Raw genomic sequence first — 13,818 nt, 5'->3', positions numbered from 1 at the left:
TGCACTGCAGTACCCTGGTACAATCATGGCCATTCTGTATTGACTTTTTGACATTATTTTTGGACAGTTCTGCCATGAACTAGAAAGTTAAAACCTTCACCTTCCTCTAAGACTTGCATTATGATTGCCTAGCTTTACAAATAGAAATGCATACAAATAGAACTGAAAAGTTTTAAGATACGTGACCAACGCTGAATGCAAAATGATATAGTGTTAAAGATATTTATTATCTCTAGATGAGAATGATATAAATGACTTGCTTGTGTCTTCCTAAGTCTGTATAAATGGGTTCTGACACACAGGTAACATCGTATAATGAGATAGAATTGATACATACCTACGCAGAAGAATATGTGCTTGAGACAGATTTTCCCACTGGATGGGAAAACACAATTTATATTTTCAAACTGAATTGTTTTACAATTCTAGATGATCCTGGGATTGGTATTCTGTGTAGCAAAATGCCAGTGTGTTGTATTTTCCTCTCTCAATATCACTTAATCTGTATTAAAGCTCTGTGCTGTCACAACTTTCATAAATTATTACACAGCCAGCCAATAGAAATTACATAAATACTGCAAATATAATCATCTGTTCTTAGCAGAAACTCTTAAAGGACTTTTAAACTAGTTACAACAGAAAGTGGTAATCCTTCTATTAAAACTTTCTTACCATGTTACAAGTTTGCCGTTATGCAACATTTTTCACTTTGTCAGCTGAAAACTGTTTTTCTAAAAGTAATCTAGAGCTTGCTTTGCTGAGATGGAAATAAAGGGAAGTTTGTCTTGACTAAGTGCTCTGTTTTCCTGTGACTCTGAGCAAGTAGTAGTTAGAATGAAACATTGGAAACAACAGTAATTTACTAATCAGGAGAAAAATGGTTGTTACTGAAACATACCGCATGTTTACTGCAAAATTTATTTAAAGCACATTTTAAAATAACAGCTCAAGAAAAATAGGCTCATGGTGAGCTCCAAATTCTAAATGCAACATTTGCATATATATGATTAAGTGCCACCAAATGGACTTTACTCATTGAGGTCTCTTAAGGGTAGCGAAGAGAGCAAGCAATGTGTTGTCGAATTAAGCTGCTGGGGGAAGTCTGAGGAGCACTGAGCTCCTGATCAGGCTTTTCATGGTGCTTGTGGAAGACACTGAAAATAAACCTAGATTCTATGATACCTTCACTGAAGCCCTAGACCATCTTTTTACTGGACTTTTAATGACCACAGTACTAAAAAGTAATTAGCTTAAATTACCATTTGCACCCTCATAAAATAAAGACAAGAAGGAAAGAATTATCCCAGTGTTCGTGTTTTTCTTGGAACAAAGAGGATTAAAGACAGCCTTTAATCTAGAGGTACACTGACATATATGGTTTGCTATCCAGGAGCAAGCATCGCTGAAGAAATAAGATCAAGAAAAAGGAAGTACTTTGGTATGCATTTCCTCTGCAGAGCCTGTGAAGAAGGGAGTAGAGGCAGCTTGAAACAGCAGTGGGCAGAGCAGAGCCAAGCAAGGTGCCCTGCTGTGCATGCAGCTGTGCTGCAGCAGGGGCTTTGCGGGGGAGACAAGGACAGAGCTTGATTAATCCATGAAGTGAATTATCCACCCCTAGGTCAACAACAGTTGACAAAACTTGAGCACAAGAGTAACGGAAAGGGGAGATATCTTTAGTTTATATTGTCACATCTGAAATAAGTTATATACACCCCTGTACAGGGGAGTGAATTTCTCTCTGACAGACCTGGTGTTGGAGAAAAAAGAAATGAAAGTTGTTGCCAGCAGCGTTTCCAAAGGAAATGAATTTCAAAAGCTTGTGGAGCACACAGCAGAAGTTATCTTCAGTGGTCTTCTCCCATTTTGTGTTTGTGTACTTCCTGCTTTTATACCTGTATGCACTTCATGTGGCAATAAATAGACTGCAGCCAAGTTGATGCTAGTTATTGCAGATGGAAAAATCATTGCCTCTCAAGGTACTGTAACAAAAAACTTGGCAGTTCATAAGTAGTGTTCCTGCTGGGAGCAGGTGTCTTCAGTTTGACAAGATTGCACTTTATCCATGGGTGCTTGAAATGCACCATGGCTAGTAGCAGGTCAAACAGGTCTGAATTTTTAAAGAGAGTGTTGTAAGACTTCAGTAATGAGCTTGAGGTGGTGTACAATGACATGCAAGACTAATCACCTGTTTACTAACGTCATAATAATTCAGCTGTTTGTCTTGACTGGAGCCACGCTGAGTCTCGGCTCCTTCTGCCAAGCATAGTTTCCAGCCATCAAGCGATTGTATGTGAACTGTTTTGCTAGAAAGTGCCAAAAAAGAAAGGAGAGAAAAAAGAATGAAAAGGGAATTCATTTAACTGCTATAACCTAGATTTTAATTTAGTGACCACATAAGAGGTTTAGGAATTAGATGTGCTTCTATATGAGGCACGTCTCTGTGGGTGCAGTGTGTTTTCACTGAACAGCATAACCTGGACACCCAGCAGAAGAGTTAATTATCTGAGCACTAATGTTCTCAGACAAATATGTAATGCATCATAAGTATTAGCAATGAAGTGCTGGCTGGCAGTGTAAAATCTAATTATCTCTAGAAGTTTTATTGTTGAAATGTGATTACTACACTTTGCAAAGATCCAGGTTACAGACAGACACCCAAAAGCAGGGGGCCTGGGGTGCTGTGATGAATTTCTCACCGGGAATCACACACAAACTGCTTTCAGTTGCTGAAACAATGTATTTGTGACTGTGGGCTATAGGAGTTAGGGTTAGATCAGCAACTTCATGTGGTTCTCTGACCTGGTGAACTCAGTAGTTATCCCAGTATAAAACAACAAAAAGTCATTTTAAAAAGTCAAAAGAGCATAAAAGGCTGGCATTTTTGTCTTTTCTCAAAAAAGTCTTTGGCCACACTAGCTTGTATTTCACAAATCAGAACTTCCGTGTGATTTGCTTGATCTGGATATGCTGCCTTTGATTGTGTGAAGAGTATAATCTTCTATAATTCAGTATAAAATTAACCCCCAAAGTAAACTTCATGTATTTTAAATTGCTAGGATTTAGGCAGCAAATAGCTGCACAACTCTTTTCTATCTCCTTAGTTCCCTACTCTGCTGAAATTGGAGAATCCCTGTCTTCTGGCTTCAGTGGACAACAGATCAGTCCTTAATTTGACTATGACTGGGAATGCAGTGTTATGAGCACAAGAAGTAAAATGACGGATTGCAGTTAGGGCTAGCAATTGTACAAAAATTGGCAATTACAGGCAAGGAAAATGTTTCGTAAATAGAAGAAAAAAAAAAGGAGTTTGTATGCTTAATGGTATACTGAGGTATGTGTGTCCTGTGTGTCCAAGAGATGCATTCTAGAAATCCCTTTCTTACTTGAAAAATAATAATACCAAAAAAAAAAAAAGGTACTTGAGGCTCAACAATGGAAGAATTAGGGGACTCTGGAGTGTTTTCCATGAATTCTGTTTTTAGTCTTTCTTATTTGTAAAGACTTTGCCTTTTACCAGTCAGTCTCCTGAATTATTTAGCATGTATTTTATGCAAACAGCTTAAGAATATTGAATAAGGAAGCATTCCCCTCACCTTACCCAAACAAAAAAGATAATGTGTGTGACTTGGAAATAGATTTTATAACAGGTGTGGGTGACTAAAGTTGGTTTTAAGTTAAAAATGAAATAAAACTAAAAGCAAAAAACCACCCTTCTGATCCAGCTTGGTTGTGACCTGGCTCTAGAGTTGCCTCAATTCCGTTGATATTATGTTTTTTGTACTGACATTTCTGATCTGCTTGAAATTCACTGTAAACATCTAGAAAACCCCAAATCAGAGCAATCCACTATCCAGGATTTATCTGAACGTGATCAGGAGCAGATGGTGGAATTCCTCCATCTGTCTCCCCAAGCAGCCTACTTTGGCTGATGTTTGTAGCATGTGCAGTGCGCGGTGAGAGCGCTGGGCTCTCTGCTGAGCACGAGGTCTTTCAGAGGGTCCATGCTCTAAGGAAGTCAGTAAAGTCCTCAATCAGGTTGAGACAGATTTTTGTAGGTATCATCCGCAACATTAGCTGAACTAAGATGGTGATATCGGTGAGGTCAGTTTTGGCAGCTGTGAGCAGTAACCTCAACCCTGACCTGACTGGATCCAGAAAAGGATGCCTGTCTGTATGGTCTAATTTGTTAGGCAAAGTGACAGAGCATAATGGGATGGATACTATCTTGGTATCAGGATTAGGGAAACTTGAGTTGCGATTCCTATCTGGGGATTTTACGTAATGAGCGTTTGAATGTTCATGTTGGTTTTGTTTGTTTGCTTTAGGTGTGTCATGTTGAGATGCAATATGACCTGCTGCTATTGCCAGAGCATTCTGGACTGTGGATCATGAGCAGAGCATTCTGGACTGTGGATCATGAGCAGACAGAGCTATTTAACTTCAGTTTCACTCCTGAAGAAAGCTTTCCTGGATTTCAGGTGCCCTCCTGTCCTCTCCATTTCCTTTTGGTTAGTATACAGAAGTGCTCTCTGTATACTGTGGTGGTCCTTCTGAGGTCCTTGTTTCTCCTCATACAAAGTCTCAGGAGACATGCCTTCTGCCTAGTGCAGGAGCTAATTAGGTTAATGGTGTTGTCTAAAGGAACCACAGACTTGGATCAAAGCAAAATAATGAGTTTCTGCTAGACCCACAAACACTTGGGTCTGATGTCCAAAGAAAGTTGGAAAAGAAGAACAGTAAAGGTTTTTCTTCCTCTAATTTTTAAAATTTTCATGTAAAGTCTCTGCAGCCCTTTGCAGAATTCAAAACAAATTTATTGTTTTAGATTAAGTTTTCATTATTTCTATGCTGCTTAGACTGGCAATGACGTTTTCACATCCAACTAGCGTCTGAAAAGTGAGACTATTAAGAACAACTTTCAGGAAGTGATCACTGTTGCTATTGGAAATATCACAGGTATTGTCTCCCAACTTTAGAGAAATGTGCTTATGTGTCTTGAGTCTGCAGAATTTTCCTGGAAATGAACCAACAACAGAATTTCTCATGAGATTTCTCTTATATCCTGGCAAGCTTCTTTCCTGGAGTGTGTTTGCAGGCCCCACAGGAAGAAGCCGATGAGAACAGTAACAAAATCTCAGGGAAAATAGACATGTAAACTCTGAGATTAATTCTGCGGGAAGACGTGGGTTGAGTTTAGTTTATTAACCCAATTCAGTCATTCATACACTTACAATTCTATCTAGAAAAGGGCCAAGCATGAGTCAGTTACCTGAAACTGCAGAGGGTAGTCTGTCTCTGTTCAATGGATTTCAGTTCTGTTTCAGTCTACAGAATTGCTGCTTAGTTGATAAGCTTTTTTGCAAAATCTAAATGGTTTTCCTGCACCAGCTGTACTCTGCACCTCGGGATTTGCAAAAATATTTGAAATTTTCTGTGCTGCAAATCTGGTCAAAAATAGTTACTGATGTTTCTGACTTGAGTGGGAGACAGGAACTGAATGGTACACTAAAACACGATACGTAATTTTCATCAGTGAGAAGTAGAACTGTAAGCAGTAAGTCCTTCAGTTCTAGTGGATAGTTAATAAGAGGCCTGAGGAAGTAAGATGTATGGATTGCTAGAATAGATGACTAAATAAATATTCATGGCAGTCTAATGTGAAACACATGCATTCTTATTTATTCTGTGCTTACAGACATGCAAAGCACAAATTTCCTTCTGTTCTGAATGAAAATGTTTCAAAGTAAACAAAACAGTATAGGAAGTGGAGTGTAACATTTAGGAAAGACAAAACAGACAGGGAAATGAGATGGATAAAGGTGCTCTTAAGGAAGTTTAGTAGCCATTTTGAAAAAAATAGAATTGAGGAGACAGAAATAAAACACCAATGATGACATTTGTGCTGTTGTGCCCGTGGTAGATACCCCAAGCACAACAATACAGAGTTGAGATTCAGATGAGCCAAAAGGTAAATAGCTTTCAGCCCATTGGTAAGGAGGCGAGCACTGACTATGGGATCAGCCCAGCAGAGGCAATGGTATACTGATGACTAGGCAGAGAGAAAGAACCAGGGTTGAAACCACTGGCAGCTCACACAGAAGAGAATGGCATAAATCAGTGCCTGCCATGTGGGATAGTGGAGCGGTCACAGTAACAGTGCTCCATCCTGTTAATTGGAATTTATGGGGTGCTCAGCCACATGAGGAAAACACTGATAGACTTCAGAGTGAATGCAAGGGTACTGGGAATCCTGTGACCATGTACAGGGCAGGAGCAAAGGAAAGCTGGCATGGAGACCAAATGATGGATGTGGGTTAGGAGCATTTGGGAGCTGCAGAATGTCATGCTGAGAGGCAGCGATGTGACAGTAATCTTACCTGTGAAACCGACTACTGCAGAGCCACCAGCAAAGAAATAAGGGCTTACCTGAAATGATAGAATATTGGTAGGTGGATTCTTATAAGCAGAATGTAGAGTTAGGAGGGTGAAATACTCATAAAGGGGACCATATGGAGTGTGTTGTCATGAATCAGAAAAATTTGCAGTGCTTCTGCAACACGGTTCAGAGGTGAGATGTGTAGTGGATTGTACCGCAGGCATGGCTGTTCTAACAGTGAAACAAAAAACCTATCTAAAAAAATGTTCCGCTCTAAGGTATGTGCTGCAGTTAAGATCCATGTTTTCTCAGTGGTATGACAGGCAGTAATACTGTGTCTGCTTCACAGTTGATGAATACCAGGCTCACAGTTTGTGTGGAGAATTATCTCCTGAAACTTTCTCTTAGGTCATCTGCACCAAGGCTCAGGTATGACACAGAAGAAAAATACTAGTTCTTGACGCTGATCTGGAGCCAGTTCAAGTCACAATTGCATGTCTTTCCATTGCTATACCTCTGGGTTTGGATCAGACCCAATCATAGGAAAGCTGAGGGCATGAAACAAAACCAGCATGGTGACATGGATCCCGTTTTGCAGACAACTACAAGCTAAAGAAAGTTCAGTTCAAGAATAGATCTAGCGTGTGTACAAACAAGTCTGAATTCCTACTCAAGATAATTACTTTGGCAAATGTGTTTTGTTTGAGAGGAAAAGGCACTGGTTTAGCTGCATTTTAAGTGGGTCCAGATGAACCAATACTCAAGGCGTCTTTGATAGCTGAAGATGTTTGTAACTTGACCCTCAGTGATAATTATGAAAATTGTACTCATTTTTGTTCCAGTGCTTGAAGACTAAAAACAACTCCTTAACTTTTGGATGTTCAAAACGTAAAATAGGCTCAAATTAAGTGTAGCTTCATCAACATTTTGGGACTGGAATGAAGAGTTTCTGACTGATTTGCATAGTCCAGTGTTAAATAATGCATAAATACGCCTAATGTTTACAGGGTGGGTGCTTGCTGGGCTACAGTCACAAGACTGATCTAGATTTTGTGGGAGCTTGACCACCATCTCCCTTGTGTATTGAAGGAAGTGCTTTAAGGCAATAGAAAAATCACTTTTAGCTGCTCCAGTTTCTTTTTTCTGGACTTTTTTCCTAGTGTATATTAAAATTATATCAGATCTGAGAAATGGAAACAGTAGTGAGAGCACAATTTGAATGTTAATAGGATTTTAGTTTTCTCTGCACTTTTCTTGTGCAAGTGTTCTTTGCAAGGATTGCGAATGAGGGAAGTACAACCACGCCATTTGTTGTGAGTGTATCTAACGTAACAAAACAAAAGAAGGTAGTGTTACTTTAGGTGTGAACATGAACTATATTTACTAAATATTCTGAAGAGACAAGTTCAAACAGGAGGAAAAGGCGTAAGGACACCAGAGGCATTCTGATCAAGAAGATAGGCTTAAGCAGAGATCTCTCCTTGTACTCAGAGAACAGTGAGAAAGCAGTCTTGATTTTTCTTACCATCACAATGTGTCAAGGGCAGTGAGCACACTTTGTCTCTTGATTTTTACAGGCAGTGCTGACATGAGCAGAATATTATTAGGGAGGACTGGAATACTATTAGCATATATATATATATATATATATATATATTTTTTTTTCCCTCCAAATCCTGTGTGTGATTTCTGTTTGGGTATCCAGTGCAGAACACTACATGTTTATTAGTGCATCAGCTTATTGTAAGCCACAAGGTAATGGACAGATCCTGCTTCTCAGAGGCTTTGTACACTAGAGGCATAGACAATCCTTCACGAAAGAGGAAAGATGATGCAAAGCTGTCAGCTGTACGTAAAAATTACCCCCAAATTGCAGAGAGCAGATGGCTGTTAATGGCAAGTGTTTTTAACATAGCTTTATTGTCCCATATTGGGACATTAACTTGTCTCTTTGTTTTTTTAAAAAAGTCACTTTGTAAAAATGACACCTTGGCATGACTTGTATTTTTCCTGTTTGGTTTCCATGTCATGTTTTGCTCAGATATGCTTGCCCAATTTTCTACAGTTGATGTGCTCAGCAAGCCATTAGTGCATATTCTTTCAGTTTCATACATTCTCAGTGATCAGTAACAAAAAAACAACAGTTTTGAAGGACTGCAATGAGTAATTGCTGTGCTTTGTTGGACTGATTCTGACTGCAAAGTAAGAGTACATGCTGCATGTTTCCACATGCTGAGCTGATATTTACAGGACTAAATACACAGCACCAAACTTGCTCAGACAAGCAAATGTGATAACAGAAGAAATGGAGAGAAAAATACATATGGAACACCCTTAGCTTTTCTGTTTTGTTAACTGCAGGTTGAAAGCTAGCTTTTGGGTGATTAAACTTTTCATTTGGTTATTAAGTGATAGACATCTTGCTGAACTCAAGCATGCTGCTACAAGCACAGGAAGAGTGCTTATTTAAAGCAGACACAAAGGATTGCACAAAGAGACCCTTAAACAAAACACAAGTGTCAGCAAAACTAAACAAAGTAATCACACAGAATTTAAGACAGATAGAGGCAGGCAGTAAATTGATGACAGATCCTGAATAATCCTTTAGAAAAGTCACCCTGGTGAGCTGGGAAATCTGTTTATTTGTTACAGTTTCTTATCTTTTCTCAACAGGGAATCTAGGAAACCTCCATATTGCAGCCACTGTGTTTGCTAGGATGGACTTGAAAGTTGTTAGATGAAGTATGGGCAGCAGTGTCCCTGCAGCAGTTGTAGTGCTTTAGGTGTGTGCTCCCTGGAGATTTCAGACGAAAGAGATACAGCCCAGCAGAGGTGCTGGATTCAGTGCAGTGTTGGGTTTGGCTAGTTCAGTCTGCTTTGCTGTTTGATCTGCGCTGTCTGAACTACCTCATGCATTTCAGTGCTGTGTTACATGCTGCCCATTAGGAAGTGCTGCCAGGCCCACCACAAAGTGGGGTGATGGCTGAGACAGCACAGGTTGGAGCTTTGTGTTACCATGCTTATACTACAGAGGGTTTGCTCTGAGCTGTCATGAGCAGAAGAGCCTTGCAGGCATCTTGTGGGGTCAATGTGATAGTGGGAGCCAGAGGATCTTAGCCAGGGCTCTGCCCTTCCCTTACTGTGTAAGAAAATCATTCAACTTTTCTGTGACTCAATTTTCCTCCTAAGTGAAGGGGTGATGGTATTTGCTATGAGGCCCGTGGATAAGAAACACTATATAAATATCCAGTTCTATTTCTTTTGTTTGGGATTTTGGACCTGGGAAAAGTCACATAGCTGGTGATTACTCTGTAACCAGTTCTTCCCTGTCATGAATAAAATAGTAGTCAGCTTCTTGAAAATCATCCAGCTTCCCTCTTCCTGCCAGTCTCAGCTTCTATTCTTCTCTCCAGAGCTCTTGGCTCAGCCATTAATCACGCCAGGGTTTCACCAGTTGCAACATGCAGCTCCTCTTGAGTCGGAATGGGAGGAAGGCTCCAAGAAGGTGGCAAGGAGGGAGGGAGAGAGTAGTCACTGCAGAGGACAGAGAACTAATAACAAATACCATCCCACAATCTGAGTCTTTCTCCCTCCCCCTGACAAGTTAAGAAAATGAAGAAAATGGAGGAGAATGGTTGGAGGCAGTAGGTGAAGGATTGTGGGACTGAGAGATGGTTTGGCAGTTGCACCAAGAATTGGTGCGGAGTAGGAAAGAGGCATTTCTTTGTCAACAGTCTTTGAGGTACATTACCAGTAAAAAGCTGGAAAACAGTAAATTGATTAGAACTGTAAGACCACTGAGAAATTTACTGAACTGACGTCACAGTAGCCTCCTTTCCAGGAAAGCAGCTCATCTTGAGCTCATTCTGCCTGGATGGAAAAAACAAGCCTTTGAGATAATTAACAAGTTTCTACATTTTTATTTTTATTTCTTTTTTTTGGTCTTAACTTAAGGCCCATCTACTTTTGTGTTTCCATTGCCAAATTTCAGTTCCAGCGAGTAGCTGACATGGAAGGATAGCGTCTATGTTGTATCATATTGAGACTGAATAAAGCAAGATGAAGGCAATAATCAGTGCATTTCCTTGTTCTGCACTAGAAATAATTGTACAGCTGTCAAATTCTCACTCAGGAAAACAGATTCAGGACACTGCAGCAGTGAATATGTATTTGCCAGAGTAACAGCTGTCAAATTCTCAGAAAACAAACCCATACAGTGCAGGAATAGATCTCCGTTGCCTAGGATAACTCAATTTGTATGTGCACCTTTGTATTTTCTTCTACTTTGAAAACATCTGCTCCTATTTCATTGATCAGTAGAAGTTGATTTTTTTTTTTTTTGGGCGTATGGGCATGAAGTTGTTTTATGCAGCCTATATAACAACAGGAGAGAATCTATAGTGGCACCAATGACCCAAATAACATAACTTTAATGGAGTGTTCCTGGACTATTTTAATATTGGCATTTTTAGTTACATCTCCTTTTTTGCAATTCAGTCACTGACTTGTAATAGTGGAGTAGTTACTGTTGAAACAAGTGCTGAAAACTGATCAAAATAAAAGGGTGGAAACAGTTGCACATACAAATGCTTTGGTTCCAGAGCTTTAAATCAAATCAAATGGGGAATCAAATTTTCCAGTCACTAAATTCAGTGGAAAGATCTGTGTGACCTATGCTGCTATATAGATTTTGGAATCATTAGGAAACCTAATTCTTCTAACAAAGTATAATCTTTTCCTTTCATTATGCTGTACCATAGCTAGCAGGGTTTTTTACTGGCTCTACCTAAAATGATTAGTTTTATTTATTTATTTATTTTCCAGTAGCATTATAGCTGCATGTTTTGTTTTAGTCTTTGGAATATTGGTCAGTTTAAAAATTTGAAAAGTATGCTTTTGAATCAGTGGGATGTTTATTTATACTATGACTCCAATCCTTATGTACTTTATAAATACTGTTTCAATACAGCCCAGGATATGGCTTTTTTTTTTCTTTTTCCTTTTTTTTTTTCCTATAGTTAAAGATTTGAGGGATCCCCCTATTTGTATCCATAAAAGTATTCTTTTCACACCAAATTGGATTCTGTAGTTTTTAATGAGTAATCAACCTGGCATTTCATTGAGCTATTGCTTCCTAAGAAGATTTTGCAGTTTACAAAAATTTTACAAATTTTACCAGTATAAAATTAAAATAGTAAACTGTAATCCCTTTCTATGAAAGGATTTCTATAAAGAAGCTTGTGCATCCATCTTTTATTATGCATTTAATTTTTCTGTAGTCTAGCAGAAACAAAGAGTTCTTGGCCATAATCCCCAGAGCCAGGTGGTGTACAAGTTCAGGTGGGGATGCGACGAGAGGCAGCCATGAGGTACAGATGAGGGGTGGAGCGGGTGGAAGGACTCAAGAAAACTTGGTCAGGCTGTAAAATATGCAATTATGGTAGCTCATCTGTGGTTAAAATCATGAATCTTTCAATTTTATGGCAATAAGAACAGGAGGCAGTTGGTGCTTAAAAATATACATAACGCAATATCATTCTGCATAATGTATGTATACCGCTTACCTTTTAAATATATTTAAATTGGGGTTTGAAAAATAAAGTAGAAACAAATTCATTGCCACGTCAGAAAAGAAAAAAAACCATAAAGATGGTACCATTCTGCAGATGTTGATTGCCAATCGTATGATGAAATCCGAAACAGTTTTTGCTGCCTGTGGTAAAGCATGCTGTGCGTGCAGTTTAAAGGTTCTGGTTAGTATGGTGTCAGTTCTTTACAGGAACTAATATAGAGCTGATTACAAACTGTAAAACAAGGAACAGCGCTGGTAGGTGTATGCCAATCTAGAAGTTTCTGTCAGATGGCAGCAAGAATGTGGCTGTTCAGGTCCTGCTGGAGACTTCAGCTGGTCAGCCACAGAGTATCCGAAACTGTTGGGATCCCGTTCTGCCAGAGCCTATCAGGTACCTTAAAGGAGGCTGTAGCGAGGTGGGGGTTGGTCTATTCTCCCACGTGCCTGGTGACAGGACAAGGGGGAATGGGCTAAAGTTGCACCAGGGGAGGTTTAGGTTGGGTATTAGGAAGAACTTATTTACTGAAAGGGTTGTTAGGCATTGGAATGGGCTGCCCAGGGAAGTGGTTGAGTCACCATCCCTAGAGGTCTTGAAAAGACATTTAGATGTAGAGCTTAGTGATATGGTTTAGTGAAGTACTTGTTAGTGTTAGGTCAGAGGTTGGACTAGATGATCTTTGAGGTCTCTTCCAACCTAGATGATTCTGTGAAAAAGATTTCATCAAGGTAACTGTCAGGCAACTGTATCCAACTGCTAACATGTAATTTAAAAAGAATAGGAAGTTATGATTATGCATTAATATCTTCATTAGGTCATTTACTGAGCCCAGACTTGAAACTGTGGGTGTCAAAGGAATTCTTTCTTCATCTGGTTTCAGTGGATTTTAGCTCAGACTCTGTGGTATGTTTCAAGCCCTCTGCTTTTATTACGTCAGTCTGCTTGCCTATGAAGTAGCTGTCTGAAGGAGGTGTCTGAGGCTATAAAATACTAATTTCATTTTTTTTTGAGTTATGAAGATATTAGCATAAAAATGATGCTATTTTAGTTTAATTCAGAAGGAAGGTGAAAACAGAAACCAAATTTCAGGTAACGTGTGTGGGTAGGTTGCATTCCAAAAAAAAAATTAAAAAAAATCAGTAATTATGTACGTGGATTTGAGTTCATGGCAAACATTTGTTGTGTGAAATAGGGAAAGTAATATGGTTCTAAAAATGGGACAAGTTATTCTAAAATTCTAAAAGTTGAATAATAATAAAATTGCAAAGCCATTGTTCTTCTGTAACCTAAAAATTCTAAAAATACGGGCCAACTTAATTATTGCTGCAGTAGGTATTGCATGTTGGATCACCTGAGACGAAAGTGATACTAGTTAGTGCAATTCCCCTTCTCTCAAAGGAATAATTGCCAAACTCCTTTGTTGAGTTGTAACACCTGAGTATGCTTGATCCAGCTTAAGCATCTCCTTAGACAAATTAAAAGCTTTGCAGCTAGTTTGTGTAGCTTGGACTTGCTAGGGATGCTTTGCAATAATACTCTGTGATGTTACAAAAAGAATTAGATGTTTTTTGTCTGGAAAAATCAGGGCTTAGACAATATTACTTAGACCTTTTATGAGGTTTTCATTGGAACAAAAGGATAATGTCCTATCCCGCTCCTACTTAAACATTTTAGGGGGATGTTTTTCTACCTGCTGTTGTTTGAACACCTGGGCGGTTTACAGAAGCAAAGCAAAGTATAGCCAATGACAGTGCAGTGGTGATGGCAGGGAGAGCATCCATCCAGTGTTTAAAAAGCAATGCCTTTAAAAAGCCATGCAAAATACTTTTAAATATATAGGCAGTGTTATTTTCTTGCAACTACTTGTTACTT

General features: G+C 39.1%; 1 long non-coding RNA gene across 1 annotated transcript in view; it reads left to right on the top strand.

The window, feature by feature from the left end:
• LOC106033648 (uncharacterized) overlaps nt 1–13,818 on the top strand; it is a 129,585-nt gene that overhangs the window by 54,329 nt on the left and 61,438 nt on the right. Inside the window, exon 5 of the long non-coding RNA XR_010834243.1 lies at nt 4,326–4,508. This is a non-coding gene — a long non-coding RNA (uncharacterized lncRNA). The remainder of the gene's footprint in view (nt 1–4,325; nt 4,509–13,818) is intronic.

The sequence above is a fragment of the Anser cygnoides genome, chromosome 11 (genome assembly GCF_040182565.1).
Source record: "Anser cygnoides isolate HZ-2024a breed goose chromosome 11, Taihu_goose_T2T_genome, whole genome shotgun sequence".
Taxonomy (NCBI): Eukaryota; Metazoa; Chordata; class Aves; order Anseriformes; family Anatidae; genus Anser; species Anser cygnoides.
This window is presented reverse-complemented; position numbering and strand designations above follow the sequence as displayed.